The 14,529-nt window shown below is 41.1% G+C and overlaps 1 non-coding gene across 1 annotated transcript; it reads right to left on the minus strand.

The window, feature by feature from the left end:
* Positions 1-13,071: 13,071 nt before the first annotated feature.
* LOC112123555 lies at positions 13,072-13,182 on the minus strand. Its single transcript, XR_002909541.1, has one exon. It is a non-coding gene; the product is annotated as a U6 spliceosomal RNA (small nuclear RNA).
* Positions 13,183-14,529: the final 1,347 nt, after the last annotated feature.

Raw genomic sequence — 14,529 nt, forward strand, 5'->3', positions numbered from 1 at the left:
GCCTATAGCCTTGTTTTAAGCACCTTTATGCACACAATTAATTTTTCACTCATGGAAAACTAAAAAAAGAAAAAAAAAGGCTGAAGGGTTTTTGATCAAATTTTACTAACAGGTAAAACAAAACAACCCCCAATAACTGAGGATGGGAATGGAAAATGTCAACCCCAGAAGAGCCTATCATGTGCCTTGGGCAAATCATAAATATTGACATAATCTAATTAATGCAAAGTTACCTAAAATACATGAATAGCTGCTCCTGGAGGAGGGCATTAAGCCCAGTGGAATTATGGAGGTATTTAAATGATTTAAAAATGGTAAATCCCCAGACCTGGCTGGGTTTCTACCAATTTGTCAGAGCACAGCTGGTACAGCCACTGTCAGGTCTTTAATGATCTTTGGAAGAGAAAGAGGCCCCTGATGCCTAGCGAGAAGCACAGACTGTAGTAATCCCAAAACCTGCTAAAGACGTATCCAACTTCACATCATACAGGCCCATCTCTTTGCTAAATCAAAATGCTAAAATCTATGCTTCAGTAAATACACTGAGGGGGGAAAACACTGCCAAGACACATTAACAGAGATCAGACGGGTGTGTGTCAGGCAGGGTGTTCACAGACAGTGTTCCCAGAGTTCTTGATTGGATTGATTTTTAGCTAAAAACAAACAAACCCCCCACCCATTGTTATCATTAGACACTTCTTAGCATGAACTGGCAGTTTTTAAAGGGCACCCCTAGACGCATTTGGCTTAGGCCCCCAATTTCAAAAATGGATATTCATTCTACACTCAAATCTAAATGCCACAAGAATTGGCACCTAGCTGAATGATTCCCCTTTTTTAGGAATACATCTCAAGCAGGCCTCCTATTACCACATCTCCTCGCTAGAGTAATGGAGCAGTTTGCACAGATGATCAGAAATAACCCAAATATAAATGGAATAAAAGTCGGAAACAAGGCTCACAAACTAGCTTTATAAGCCGATGATATCATGGTGTTTGTGCCAAAGCCGCCGGGCACTACTTGAATTGCAAGCGGAAATCTTGAAATTTGGTAAAGTTTCAAGTTTTAAAATAAACTATGATAAATCTGAACATCTGGGTGTTGGCAGGGAGTCTGATCCTCAAACAAACAAAAAACCCAAGCCAGATCGAAATGGGGGCCCACAGTACTAAAATCCCTGGGAGTACATCTATTTAAAATGACAGAATCTTTATCATAGGGCTAGTCTACACTTACCCGGTAGTTCGACGGCTGCGGATCGAAGTTCCGAGTTCGATTTATCGCGTCTGGTCTGGACGCGATAAATCGAACCAGGAAGTGATCCCCGTCGACTGCGGTACTCCAGCTCAACGAGAGGAGTACCGCGAAGTCGACGGGGAGCCTGCCTGCCGTGTGTGGACCGCGTCTGAACCGCGGTAAGTTCGAAGTAAGGTATGTCGAATTCAGCTACGTTATTCACGTAGCTGAATTTGCGTACCTTACTTCGATTTGGGGGGTAAGTGTAGACCAGCCCATAGTAATTCCATTCCTCTGGTCAAGAAAATTAAAACAGATTTAGAAAGTTGGTCAAACTATGAAATATCATGGCTTGGTCAAATTGTGTTAGTCAAAACTAATATCTTACCTCAGATCAATTTTCCCTTTCAAATGCTACTGATCATCATCCCCTGGAAAATTCCGGAATGTTGGCAACCCATGATAAACCAATTCATCTGGGGACATGAGAAGTCAAGAGTCAAACTGGCTACTTTGGAAAAGGGAGGGACGGGCTTTACCAAACAGTAAAAATGTATTACCAGGCAAGCCAAATCAGAAATGTGCTACACTGGATCACTCCAAGCCATAATAAGCACTGAATAGAGACAGAACAGGCACATTGTGCAACAATCAAATTCCACAGGATTCCCTGGATAAAGGAAACTTCTAGGCCAAGAACAATATATCACCCCCCCACACACACACCTTTTATTAGAGCAACAATAGAGAGCAGGATAACCCCACCTCTAACGCCCATGGTTGAGAACACCAAATTCAACCCTAACAAAACTCTGGGAAGGTTTAAGGCCTGGGAGTACATTGGTACCATGAGATTTAGTCAATTATTCAGAGAAGCCACGTTTGGATGTTTGACATGGTTCAATAGCTTGCAAAGGTTCCACTGTACCTGAACCTGCAACTGAGAAATGTTTCAACCCACCCTCTTAGAAAGACAAACCTAAGCAGAACATTGACAGACTTTGAAAAAACTACGCATCACACCCCTGTGAAACACAAGGGTCAGCTTGCCACCTTCAATCAAGTTATTTTAAGTTATTACTAAGAGGAATTGAGCATGTTCATGATAAGGTGGAGGAATGCAGACCTGGGTATGGAAATTAAGTATCTGGAGCATTGCTCCCTGTCCCTCAATATGCATAGTCAGAAAATAAAACTATGTCACAATGGGAATTCGCTACCAATGGTATCTAATCCCCTTACAATTAAACACATCTATTGTGCTGGGCAAATATATGTTGCAGGGAGTGTGATGAAATGGGCAGATCTCTTCACTTATGGTGACCTGTCCAAAAGTTAGGGATATTTTGCTGGAAGGTTGGGGACTCCATTAAAGAGGAGATGGGTTGCAAGCTGTCAGATAACCCATTGGGAGGAGGGAGTTATTGAATTTTCCTCCAAAATTTGTACTGTATAAAAGCCACAAAGAACTAATTACCACCCAGTAGTTTCATTAAGATTCACAGTCGCAAGATGGTGGAAAAGAGGTCACTCCCCTAAATTAATTCTCTGGTTCCAAAAAGTATGGAAAATATTAGAAAACCTGACCTATCCAGTCTGAGTGCTGCAGGGAAGTATTAAGCAGGATGGACAGGGATGGTGTCCCTAGCCTCTGTTTGCCAGAAGCTGGGAATGGGTGACAGGGGATGGATCACTTGATAATTACCTGTTCTGTTCATTCCCTCTGGGGCACCTGGCATTGGCCGCTGCCAGAAGACAGGATACTGGGCTAGATGGACCTTTGGTCTGACCCAGTATGGCTGTTCTTATGTTCATAAGTAGGAAAACAAGATGCTTACCTAGAAAACTGGTGGGCTTTCCTGGAAAGGAATCATATCCTAGCATGAAACCTGAGAGACTGGGGGATTTCTTTGAATAAGAAGGATGGGAGAAAGGGTTAAACTGCTAGCTTACTAGTTGGTCACCATCCTAGCATTACAGATTTCTGAAAGCCAGTTTATGTATCAGAACATGTATGTACATGTGACCAAAGGCACCCCTGTATTCACACCCTACACTCTATTGTAATAATCTTTGTACAAAATATGCCTTGTGAGGAATCATTTGAAAACTAATAACTCACTAGTCAATAATATCATGGTGAAATGTATGTAGCAATATTATATGTATAGTTATGAAATCTCCCCTGTATAATGTTCTTAGCACATGTTCAAAACCTCACAGCCCTGGGTATCCGGAAGAAAGAAATTTGTGTTTACCTCAATTTACATATAAGTAGTAAAAGGGGTCCTCACTAAAGCAGGAGAGGAGACAGCAGGAGACAAAGCAAATTTGCATGCAGCAAACATGGGTGAGAAGGAAGAACATGGAGCCTCCTTCACCACCAGACTCCATGTCACCTTGTTTACTGTTTGAAAAAACTTGCTTTGAGGGGTTCCTCAGAGGAATCCACTTCAAAGGTCAACTGGACTATAAAAAAAGAGGAGCAGAAAACCCCAAGGAATCTCTCTCTCTCTCTCTCTCTCTCTCATATATTCACCTAAGAAGACAAAGGAACTTTGTGGGAGAACCTGACCTGAGAATTTGGTCGGCCAAGTTGCTGGGAACCTGTGGTAAGGATTTTACCTAGAACCAAGTCTAGCTTGTTGAGTTTTAGCTACTAGGAAGTGTTTTATCTTTATTTCTCTTGTAACCATTTCTGACTTTAATACTTTATACTCACTTAAAACCTCTCTCTTTGTAGTTAAATAAACTTTTTTTAATCTAAACTATTTCAGTGCAGTGTTTAAAATGAATGGTTTGGTAACTCCAGTTAAAGTAGCAAACTGTTGAATATTGACTCTTTACAAGGGCAAGGGACATTTAATATTTGAACTGTCCAAGAGAGGGCTGGCCAGTGCAGAACACATGTTTTGGGGAAATTCGGGAGGGTGTTGGGGTGACCCTTCCAGGGGTGCTAGAACTAAGGGCGCTGGGGGTGCTGCAGCACCCCGTGGTTTCCATCATATACAGGGTTTACAGTTTGGTTCAATGGTTTCAGTGGTTTCAGCACGCCAACTATACACATTGTTCCAACACCCCTGCACTCTGCAAGTAATAACCCAAACCTGTGGAAGCCAGAGTGTGGCTGGTGTGTTGCTGCTGGGCTGCTGGGGACAGAGTTGCTGGACCAGAATTGCAGCCATACACAGGCCCTCAGGGTGTGACTGTTTGTGAGCTATGCGCGGCACCCGAGGTTACAGGGCACTGGTGACAACCCCTCACTGCTCTGGATTGCGCCCCGGAATGTGACAGTACATCACACCTCTTCCCTGTGGAATTGTAAAGTTCATATTAGAACCAGGTTCCTGGGGAATCTCAATTTTGTACAAAGCCATCATTTACAGAAGGGTTTTACACTAAAAAAAAAAATGTTAAAAGATACATCATAGCTTCCTGGAGGGTTAAAGGACAGAGACGAAAATAAGGGCCTGTCAATAGATGAAACCTCATTTAGAAACAGTATATCAATATTCGATTGACAATAAAAAATAAAAGGTATACAACCTGTGGTTTTTAATTGCTTAAAAGGACAAAGATAAAATAAGGGATCGTCAATATATAAACTACTCATCCACGGAGAAGTTTTACAATAAAAAATAAAAGTTTAAAAAGACAAACTCTACGTTTTGACTGCATGAAAGCGAGAGATAACGGCTTGCAGCCGCTGACGCTATTATCTGAAGAAACAAGCCCCTTAGCCTCCTTTTTTCCTAAGACCGCCATCTTTTGCAGAATCTTCAGTGAAAGAATTGTTAATTGTAGGATTAAAATTAAATAAAGTGAGAATTGTAACTAACTGTATAAAAACTTTACTATTCCAGGCTCTTAAAAACAACAGAAGCATCATTTTACGTTGGATCTATACATTACCCTACAGAGACCAGGGGCGCCCGGGGGGGGGGGGGGGGGGGGGAAGTGGGGCAATTTGCCCCGGGCCCAGCAGGGGCCCCCACGAGAATGTTGGAGGCTCCCCCCCGTCTCCGCCTTCCCCCATCCCCCGGCACCTCAGCGCGCCGTGTCCAGGAGCGGCCCCAGACAGCGCTGAAGCCGCGTGGCCTGAGCTCCTCCCGCTCAGAGCCGCGTGGTAAGGGGGCGGGGCTCCGAGCTCCGGGCCGAGCGGCGGGAGCTCAGGTCCCGTGGAGCCAGGCCGCTGCAGCCCTGTCCAGGGCTGCTCCTGGACACAGCGCACTGAGGCTCCGGGAGAGGGGGGAGACGGGAGTAAGCAGCATGGTAAGCCCCTCTGAGCCGGACACCCCCCTGACCCCCCCCACAGCCCTGACCCCCAGCTCCGAGCCCAGCCCCTCTGAGCCGGGCACCGCCCGACCCAGAGCCCAGCTCCCCATCCAGCCCTGGGCAACAGCAGCGACAGCCCATTGGCACCAACCATCACCCAGCAACAGCCCATTATGTAATTGCAAATGTACACAGACCATTACAGCTTCTAATGTTTTTAAATAATTTATTTCATGTGTTTTCAAATTATTAAAAATTAATTTTTGAATGTATCTCACTGGTTATTTATTATATTTCCAAATACATGTTACTAGAGTATTGCAATTTTTTTTTATGGAAGGGGCCCCCTAAATTGCTTTGCCCCAGGCCTCCTGAATCCTCTGGGCGGCCCTGACAGAGACCAAGCACAGGCAATTGCTAAGTTGACATCTTTTCCATAATTAAATAATTATCATTTTGCAGTGAGACAGGTGCTTGTTACACTTCCAGTTTAGCAAAGGTTGGCCTAAATGAATTGCCCAGCACGCAAAAACACCCCCAAGCAAACAAAAACACCGGAAATAGAGTTCTCATGTATATCATTTGTGAAGTGTGAACATAATTTTAGATTCCTGGTGACAGTATACAATCCCTACCATTTACAGAGGGGCTTTACAATAAACACTAAAATATTAAGGTTTTTTGGCTGTTTAAAGGACAGAGAGAAGAATGCTTGCATATTCCCCCCACCCTCCTAGGCTTTTTTCCCCTGGTGTTTTAGCTTTTATCTGAAGAAGCAGGACCCACCCTTCAAAAGGAGCATGAATGTAGCTTTCTTCATTTACCAAACCTAGTTACTCAAAGACATGTATTTCTTCACAGCCTTTTCTATTTATTGCTAATTATCACCGATTATCTTAAGTTGCTCTTACATTTTGTAAAGTTTTTGAAGGACAAATACATTTTAAAAAATGTAAAGCACAGGATGCACAGAGACGCAGCACCACTCACCCCTATCCTTGACCCTACTTCCCAAAACAATTACACATATATTGAAGCCAACTTGTACGCACGTTTATAGATAAACCACTGTAGACGTACATTTAAATTAGTTTTATATTATTTTGTAGATAAGTCACCTGCTCTCACACCCACACATCCATACTTGTTTATTCAGCATTAATGTACACAAACTACACACACCCTAACTTAAAGGAAATCTAATGGTGTAACATTGTTTAATACGCCCACGTATGAGACAAAATGCAGGACTAGTTTAAACTATTCTACGTACAATATGCATCCGAAGAAGTGGGTTGTAGCCCACGAAAGCTTATGCTCTAATAAATTTGTTAGTCTCTAAGGTGCCACAAGTACTCCTGTTCTTTCTACGTACCAACAATGGATAACACTTTTTACTACTACTTTTTCCACAAACTATCCCCTTTTTGTGAAGGTAAAGCTGTATCTTTCAGTGCTTAAGGTATGGGATGTGGCATAATTACATTGATTAAACATGGATTTTAGTATTTGAGAGGCAGTAGATGCAAACAAAATGGTCTTAAAATATAATGTATCTTAAATGCTTTAGCAGTAAATATTTTGTATTATTAACGTATTTGGCATATTTAGCAAAATAAAATAAAGAAGTTAAAAATCATGAAACACTTTCATTCATTCACACACACAGGCCTGGTCTACACTACGACTTTAATTCGGATTTAGCTGCGTTAATCCGAATTAATCCTTAACCCGTCCACACAACGGAGCCAGTTACTTCGAATTAAAGGGCGCTTAAAATCGATTTCTGTACTCCACCCCGACGAGCGGAGTAGCACCAAAATCGATTTTGTAAATTCGAATTAGGGGTAGTGTGGCCGCACACCACCGAATTAATGTGGTTAAAAACCGAATTAATGTGCTTAGTGTGGCCGCGCACAATCGAATTTATACAATCTGTTTCCCAAATTCGAATTATCTAAATTCGAATTAATCTCGTAGTGTAGACGTACCCACAGAATGACCCAGACTTTTAAAGGTAACATGACAAAACAGAGCATGAGAATAAGAGTTGGTCTGGATTTTTAGGGACATTTTAACAAATGTTTCAAATCTTTTTTAGCGAAACAGTTTTGTATTTGTTCTTTGTTAGCTGTCATGCATGGGCAGGAGTAAATGTGTGTCCTACAGAAAATCTCCCCAAACTCCTGAAGCACTAGTTTACTCCTTTTTCCAATTTTTCTAATCACTCTTTACCGGGAGGTCAGAAATAGCATATAAGATTGGCAAAGGGGTTAGGAGGAGAAGGAGTATATGTACAGGGAAAAGCCACAAGACAGTTAATTTCTGACTGAGATGACAAGCACTGTAACAATCAAAATCCTTGTTTTTACAGCCTTTAGTGAGATATTGTAGAATTGCCGCAAAAGCAACAAGAACTTTTCTTTGTTAGACTACCCAAGACATCCACTGGACCTTAAATTAAGAGCTGAGACTAAACATGAAATTTAAAAAGAATGACAGGGGGAGGGGGCAGGGAGAATGCAAAGTCACGGGCTATCCTGCACAGCCACACTGGTGCAAAAGTTCAAGCCCAAATTTTTTTTTTTAAATGATAAAAATCCCTCTGATATAAGCAGAATGCTTCACCATTTTGTAGCAATATTTTATAGAGCTACCTGCAAAACATTTTCCCCATTTTATTTACCATCACATTGACGAGGCCCGAATGAATTAATTTTCCTGCCCTTATACAAATCTCTACTTTGTAGAGTGCCTTTAAAACTGTAAACTTTGTCTCCACTTCTCACACACATTTTGGTTTTGTCTTAACCAAAGAGGAAGAGGTCTAGTGAAATAACGCTTACAATACAACATTTAAAAGATTACAAAGATGGGACATAAGTCTCTTCAGAGGTTCATCATTTGTAAATTGTGCAGAAAGCGCTCTCAGTTGAGGATTTTACAATAATAAATAAATACAATGTAAAAGGCAAACGTCATAGCTTGGTGACTGCATGAAGTCAGAAATAAGGTTGTAGCCTCTGATACTGTTATCAGAAGAAACAACCCCAAGCCTACGTGCTCCTCCCCTGACTTGTTTTTAAGTTCAAAGCTGCCATATTCTTCTCCTAAACAGGCTGGTTTTCAATCACATTAAATAAACTCTCCACATTTTTAGAGGAGCGTTCACAACTGACTGAAATCTTTTTTTAGTGAAACAGTTTTTTATCTAGTCTTGGTTCATTGTTACTGGTGAGCATGGGCAAGTGTTTGTCATACTGAAACTCTCCCCAGCTTCAGGAGACATTGTCTCACTTATCACGTTTTGAATGGGTTATCGGAACTAGTAAATAAATGACATTAACAAAACCAGTGGGTAGATTGCGTGCATGGTGATATTTTGGAACAGCAATTGCAAATTTTTTTTGTTGATCATCACATTCCTAAAGAATTATTTGTTCTGTTCTTATGACATTTTACTTTTACACAAGCCGTAACCCCAGATACTTTACAGTGTTAAATAATACAAGAGGGTAGACGAGAGACCTGAGAAATGACTGAAAACAGAGGCATTATGATGACTAAATTCCTTAATGCAGAGGGACTAGGGGGAAATTAAAAGGCACAGCTGAAGCGGAAGAGGGTATGATTTAACAGGAGATTTGAAGAAAAGAGAGTTAAATGGTTCAGGGGAACTTTGCAATGGCCCAAATACTCTACCACCATATCAATACCACACACACAAGCACATGGGGCCCTTGTCAAAGGAACAGGCCCTATGCCATTTGTTTTTGACAAACTGTAACATACCAACATAAAAATAATACAGATCTACCTACCTTCCCTTTTGACAACTGTCCCATGTCTACTATGACCCAGAAAGGGGTTCTTCTTTATGTAAGGAGGGAAACCAATGAACTTTTGAAGCATTGTCCTGAAACTATTGGCAGAAACAGTAATGCACAACTGTTGAATAAAAGAGGATGCATCATTCGAACAGGCTTATTGGTTAAAGATGCGAGCACCTAAAAGTCCCTTGAACCAGACCTCAGCACCACCCGCTATCAAGATGCTCATGAAGAGATGTTATATGGGCAATGTGGGAACTGAAGAAACAACTCAGCCACTGACACAGCATTTGAGACAGAGGAACCGTGTCATGGGACAACAGGGATAACAGCTGATGAATGTGATCACAAGGACAGTGCAGAGGGAGAGAACAAGGCCAAACCGCTGATCCGAGTTTTGTTTGAAACTCCAGCCCCTGCCAAGGACACCCCAAGAGGTTCACATGGAAGGTTGTACAGAGACAAATCACAGGTACGTTGTATGTAAGAATGTAGGCTTAAAAAAAACAAAACAAACAAACCATGAGCTGAAGAGACTTCTTGACACACATAGTAAAAAGGTTTTAAAAGCACATTATAAAAAAGTATGATGATGTCTTATGTATATTTCTTATGTTAAATTATTCAGTAACTGAGTGATGGCTCTTCAGATATCTAGGAGAACCTGGACACCAACAGCCTAAAGGAAAAAATGAAGTGGGCCCAATTTGCTTTTCCCAGGCCCAAAACCAGATGCCCAACAGGCTGCTGGAAGAGAAAGGGACATGTACTATCTAACTTGGAGCAAGCAATTTGGTATTGAGCTGGTGCTAGTCCATAACCCAAAATGCGATGTGCACTCAACTGTACAAGCTGCCATGCACGGAATCACCAACTGCTGTGTGAGAGAGAGGCAATCGCCCAGGTTATGTCATTGATGCCCTTGGCCAGAGCAGCCATGGGTGTGTGAACTGGACTGCAGAAGATGCAAACTCATAAAATCAAACAGATCTATATTAATTTATGCACAGAGAGTGTTTTAAATGTTATCACATTGAAATATGCACTGCAGTGCCTGTTTCTCCCAGGAACATTTAGCTTAGGAGAAAGATGTGGAGAAGGTGGCAGCATTAGAAAAAAAAAAAAAAAAAACACATCAGGAAAGGAGGAGGAGGTGGTGTGGGCTGGGGGCTGTTTCTTCCGATAAGCGTCAGAGGCCACAGTCTTATCTCTGACCTTCACGCAGTCACAAAGCTATGGTTTGTGTCTTAAAATTTTCTTTATTTTTTGTTTAAAACTCTCAATTGAAGGGCTTTATACTGTATCCTGGAATCGAAAGGTTTCTGTAATTTACAAGTGATGAACCTGTTAAGAGGCCTATGTCCCATCTTGGTAAACTTCAGAGAAGTTTTTGTATGTGGCAGTCTAAAAAGTGAACAGACTGTTGGGAATCATTAGGAAAGGGATAGATAATAAGACAGAAACTATATTGCCTCTATATGAATTCATGGTATGCCCACATCTTGAATACTGTGTGCAGACCTGGTTGCCTCATCTCAAAAAAAGATATATTGGAAAAGGTACAGAAAAGGGCAACAAAAAATGATGAAGGGTGTGGAACAGCTTCGGTGTGAGGAGAGATTAATAAGACTGGGACTTTAAGGCTTGGAAAAGAGATGACTAAGAGGGGATATAATAGAGGTCTATAAAATCATGACTGGTGTGGAGAAAGTGAATCATCATCATCATCATCATGTTCCCGTTACGCCTCTGGCGTTTAGGGGCGTGACGAAGCTCCTCCACTCCTGTCTGTTTCTGGCAAGTCTTTCAATGGCTCCCCAGCTGTGCCCCAGGTTTTTCAGCTCGGCTTCCGTAGCTCGTCGCCATGTTGTTTTCGGCGGCCTTGTTTTCACTTGCCTTCAGGTGTCCATCTTATTGCTACTCTGGTGATGGAATCAGTTTCCATCCGAAGCACATGGCCAATCCATCTCCAGCGCCTCCTAGTAATGATGGTGCTCCTATCTTCTTGGCTGCACTGTGTCAATAGATCTTGGTTTGAGATTGTTCTGGGCCAAAAGATACGGAGTATTTTTCTGAGGCAGGTTGTATGGAATGAAGACAGTTCGGACATGTCAGACTTTCTCATTCCCCAGCATTCTGCACTATAAAGTAGTGTTGAAAGTACGCAGGTCTGATAAATCTAGAGTTTGGTTTTGGTGTTGTGAAAGCGAATAAAGAAGTGTTATTTAAACTCCTTCGCAAGACACAAGCATTAGGGGTCACCAAATGAAATGAATACGCAGCAGGTTTAAAACAAACAAAAGAAAGTATTTCTTCACACAACCCACACAATCAACCTGTGGAACTCCTTGCCAGAGGATGTTGAGAAGACCAAGACAATAACATGGTTAAAAAAGAACTAGATAAGTTAATGGAGGATAGGTCTATCAATGGTTATTAGCCAGGATGGGCAGGGATGCAAAACCAAAACCATTTTGGCAAAACTTTAAAAACAAGCTAACATTAAAAAAAAAAAAGATAGGGATAGCAGATCTTGTAAGCATCTCAATGTAATTTTTTATTTCATTAGCCCTCTTCTCCTCTTTGGTAAAGACAAAACAAAAATGTTTGTGAGAGGTGAAGACAGAGGTTACAGTTTTGAAGACACTCAACAATGTCGAGTTGTATATAAGGGCAGGAAAATTAGTTTATTGGGGCTTCGTCGACGTGATGATAAATAGAATGGGGAAAGGTATTTGTTTTGCAGATAGCAATACTTTATAGAGCTACAGAAGTAAAGCTGGTGATGCATTTTGATTATATCACAGGGATTGTAATCATAGAACAAAAATTGGGCTTGAAGTTTTGCACCAGTGTGGCTGCACAGGATAGCCAGTGGCTTTGCACCCCTCCCCTCCTTATTCTTTTTAAGTGTCATGTTTAGTCTCTGCTATTCTCTTAAGGGCCAATGGGTGGGGGAGGGGGGGTCCTAACAAACACGAGTTCGTGTTGCTTTTGAGGTAATTCTGCAAAATCCCACTAAGGCTGGAAAAACTAGGGTTTTGGTTACATTACAGTGCTTGTCATCTCCGTCAGAAGTGACCCGCCTTGCCGTTTTTTTCCTGTATGTATACTCCTTCCGCCTAACCCCTTTGTCAGTGTTACGTGCTGTTTCTGAACCCTGGTGAAAAGCGTTTAGAAAAATTGGGAAAAGAGGTAACGATGGCTCAGGAGTTCGGGGAGAGTTTCTGCAGGACACACATTTAACTCCTGCTCAACCATGACAATTAACAAAGCACGGATACAAAACTGTTTCAATCCAAAAAGATTTCAAACATTTGTTAAAATGTCCCTAAAAATCCAGACCAACTCTTATCCCCATGCTCTGTTCTTTCATGTTACCTTTAAAAGTCTGGGTTATTCTGTGTCTGTGTCTCTTAAGTGTTTCATGATTTTTAATTTTGGTATTTTGATAGACTGAGCAAAATTAAGTTAGTAGGGCAAAATATTTACTGCCAAAGCATTTAAGATACAAACAAAATGTTCTTAAAATAGTATGTATCGCCTGCCTCTCAAATACTAAAATAAAGTTTCCCTAATACTCCATTCCTGCTTTTATATTATTTATTAAATCCATGTTCAATCAATTTAATCACTTTACATCCCAGACCTTAAACACTGAAAGAATTACAGCTTTTCCTTAACAAAAAGAGGGACAAGTAGTAAAAACTGTTATCCACTCTTCATACAAAAAATAGTTTCAACTGTTCCTGCATTTTGTCTCATACATGGGCATATTAGCCAATGCTAATCTTCTCTGTATCGTTCCAATTTTAGTATATGTGCTGCCGAAGCGAGCACATATACTAAAATTGGAACGATACAGAGTTAGGCTGTGTGTATTTTGTATACATTTATGCTGAAAAAACACGTGTGAATGTGTGTGTGAGTGGGTGGGGTGTGAGAGAGAGTGATTGGTCTATAAAATAAAATTTGAATGTATGCTTACTGTAGTTTATAAAAATAGTAAACAATTGGGTTTGAAGGAGGAGGCGATTGATGGTGCTGTATGTTTGGGGTGGGGGAGAAATATCATTCTTATCTCTGATAAAAAGCAAAAAGCAACTCTTTTACATAAAATAGTTTAAACTAGGCCTACATTTTGTCTACATGGGGTGTATTAGCCAATTTTACACCATTAGCTTTTTTGGTTAGGCTGTGTATTTTATATAAAACAATGGTAAAAATATAAAATATGAATGTGCGTGTGATTGAGCAAGTAGGTTATCTATAAAATAACATAAGACTAGTTTGAATGTCTGCGTACAGTGGTTTTTCTATAAGCTATATACAAGTTGGCTTCAATGTATGCTTAAGTGTTTTGGAAAGGAGGGCCAGGAAGGGGGTGAGTGGTGCTGTGTCTGTTTGTTCTCTGGTTTTCCTTGTTTTTAAAATGTATCTGTCCTTCAAAAACTTTACAAAATGTAAGAGGCCCCTAATACAATTTAAGGCAATTTGCAATAAATAGTAAAGGCTATGAAGAAATACACGTCTTTGAAAACAACAAGGAGTCTGGTGGCACCTTAAAGACTAATAGATCTGTTAGTCTTTAAGGTGCCACCAGACTCCTTGTTGTTTTTGTAGATACAGACTAACACGGCTACCCCCTGATATTTTACACGTCTTTGAGTAAATAGGTTTTGTAAATAAAGAAATCTACATGCATGCTCCTTTGGAAGGGTGGGTCCTGCTTCTTCAGATAAGAACTAAAAAAGGAGAAAAAAGGATGCGGGGGGGGGGGGTGACTATGCAAGCATTCTTCTCTGTCAGACAACCTTAGCTTGTCCTTTAACGTTTTATTTTTTATTGCAAAGCTCCTCTGTAAATGCTGGAGGTTTTATACTGTCACCAGGAATCTTAAACTTTGTTCAAACTTTACATGGACTATAGTTCCAGTTTTTTGTTTGCTTGGTTTTGTTTTGTTTTCCTGCATGTTGGGCAATTCATTTAGGCAAATCTTTGCTAAATTTGAGGTGCAACAAAGGCCTGTCTCTCTGTTGCAGAATGATGATTATTCAGGGCACGGCTACACTTGCCGGTGTCGAGCGCTGTGAGTTAAACCCGCCTTGGTAGAGCGCAGTAGGGGAAGCGCTGCAGTCTGTCCACACTGACAGCTGACAACGCACTGGTGTGGCCACATTTGCGGCA

The sequence above is a fragment of the Terrapene carolina genome, unplaced genomic scaffold (genome assembly GCF_002925995.2).
Source record: "Terrapene carolina triunguis isolate 2854851 unplaced genomic scaffold, T_m_triunguis-2.0 Scaffold449, whole genome shotgun sequence".
Classification (NCBI taxonomy): domain Eukaryota; kingdom Metazoa; phylum Chordata; order Testudines; family Emydidae; genus Terrapene; species Terrapene triunguis.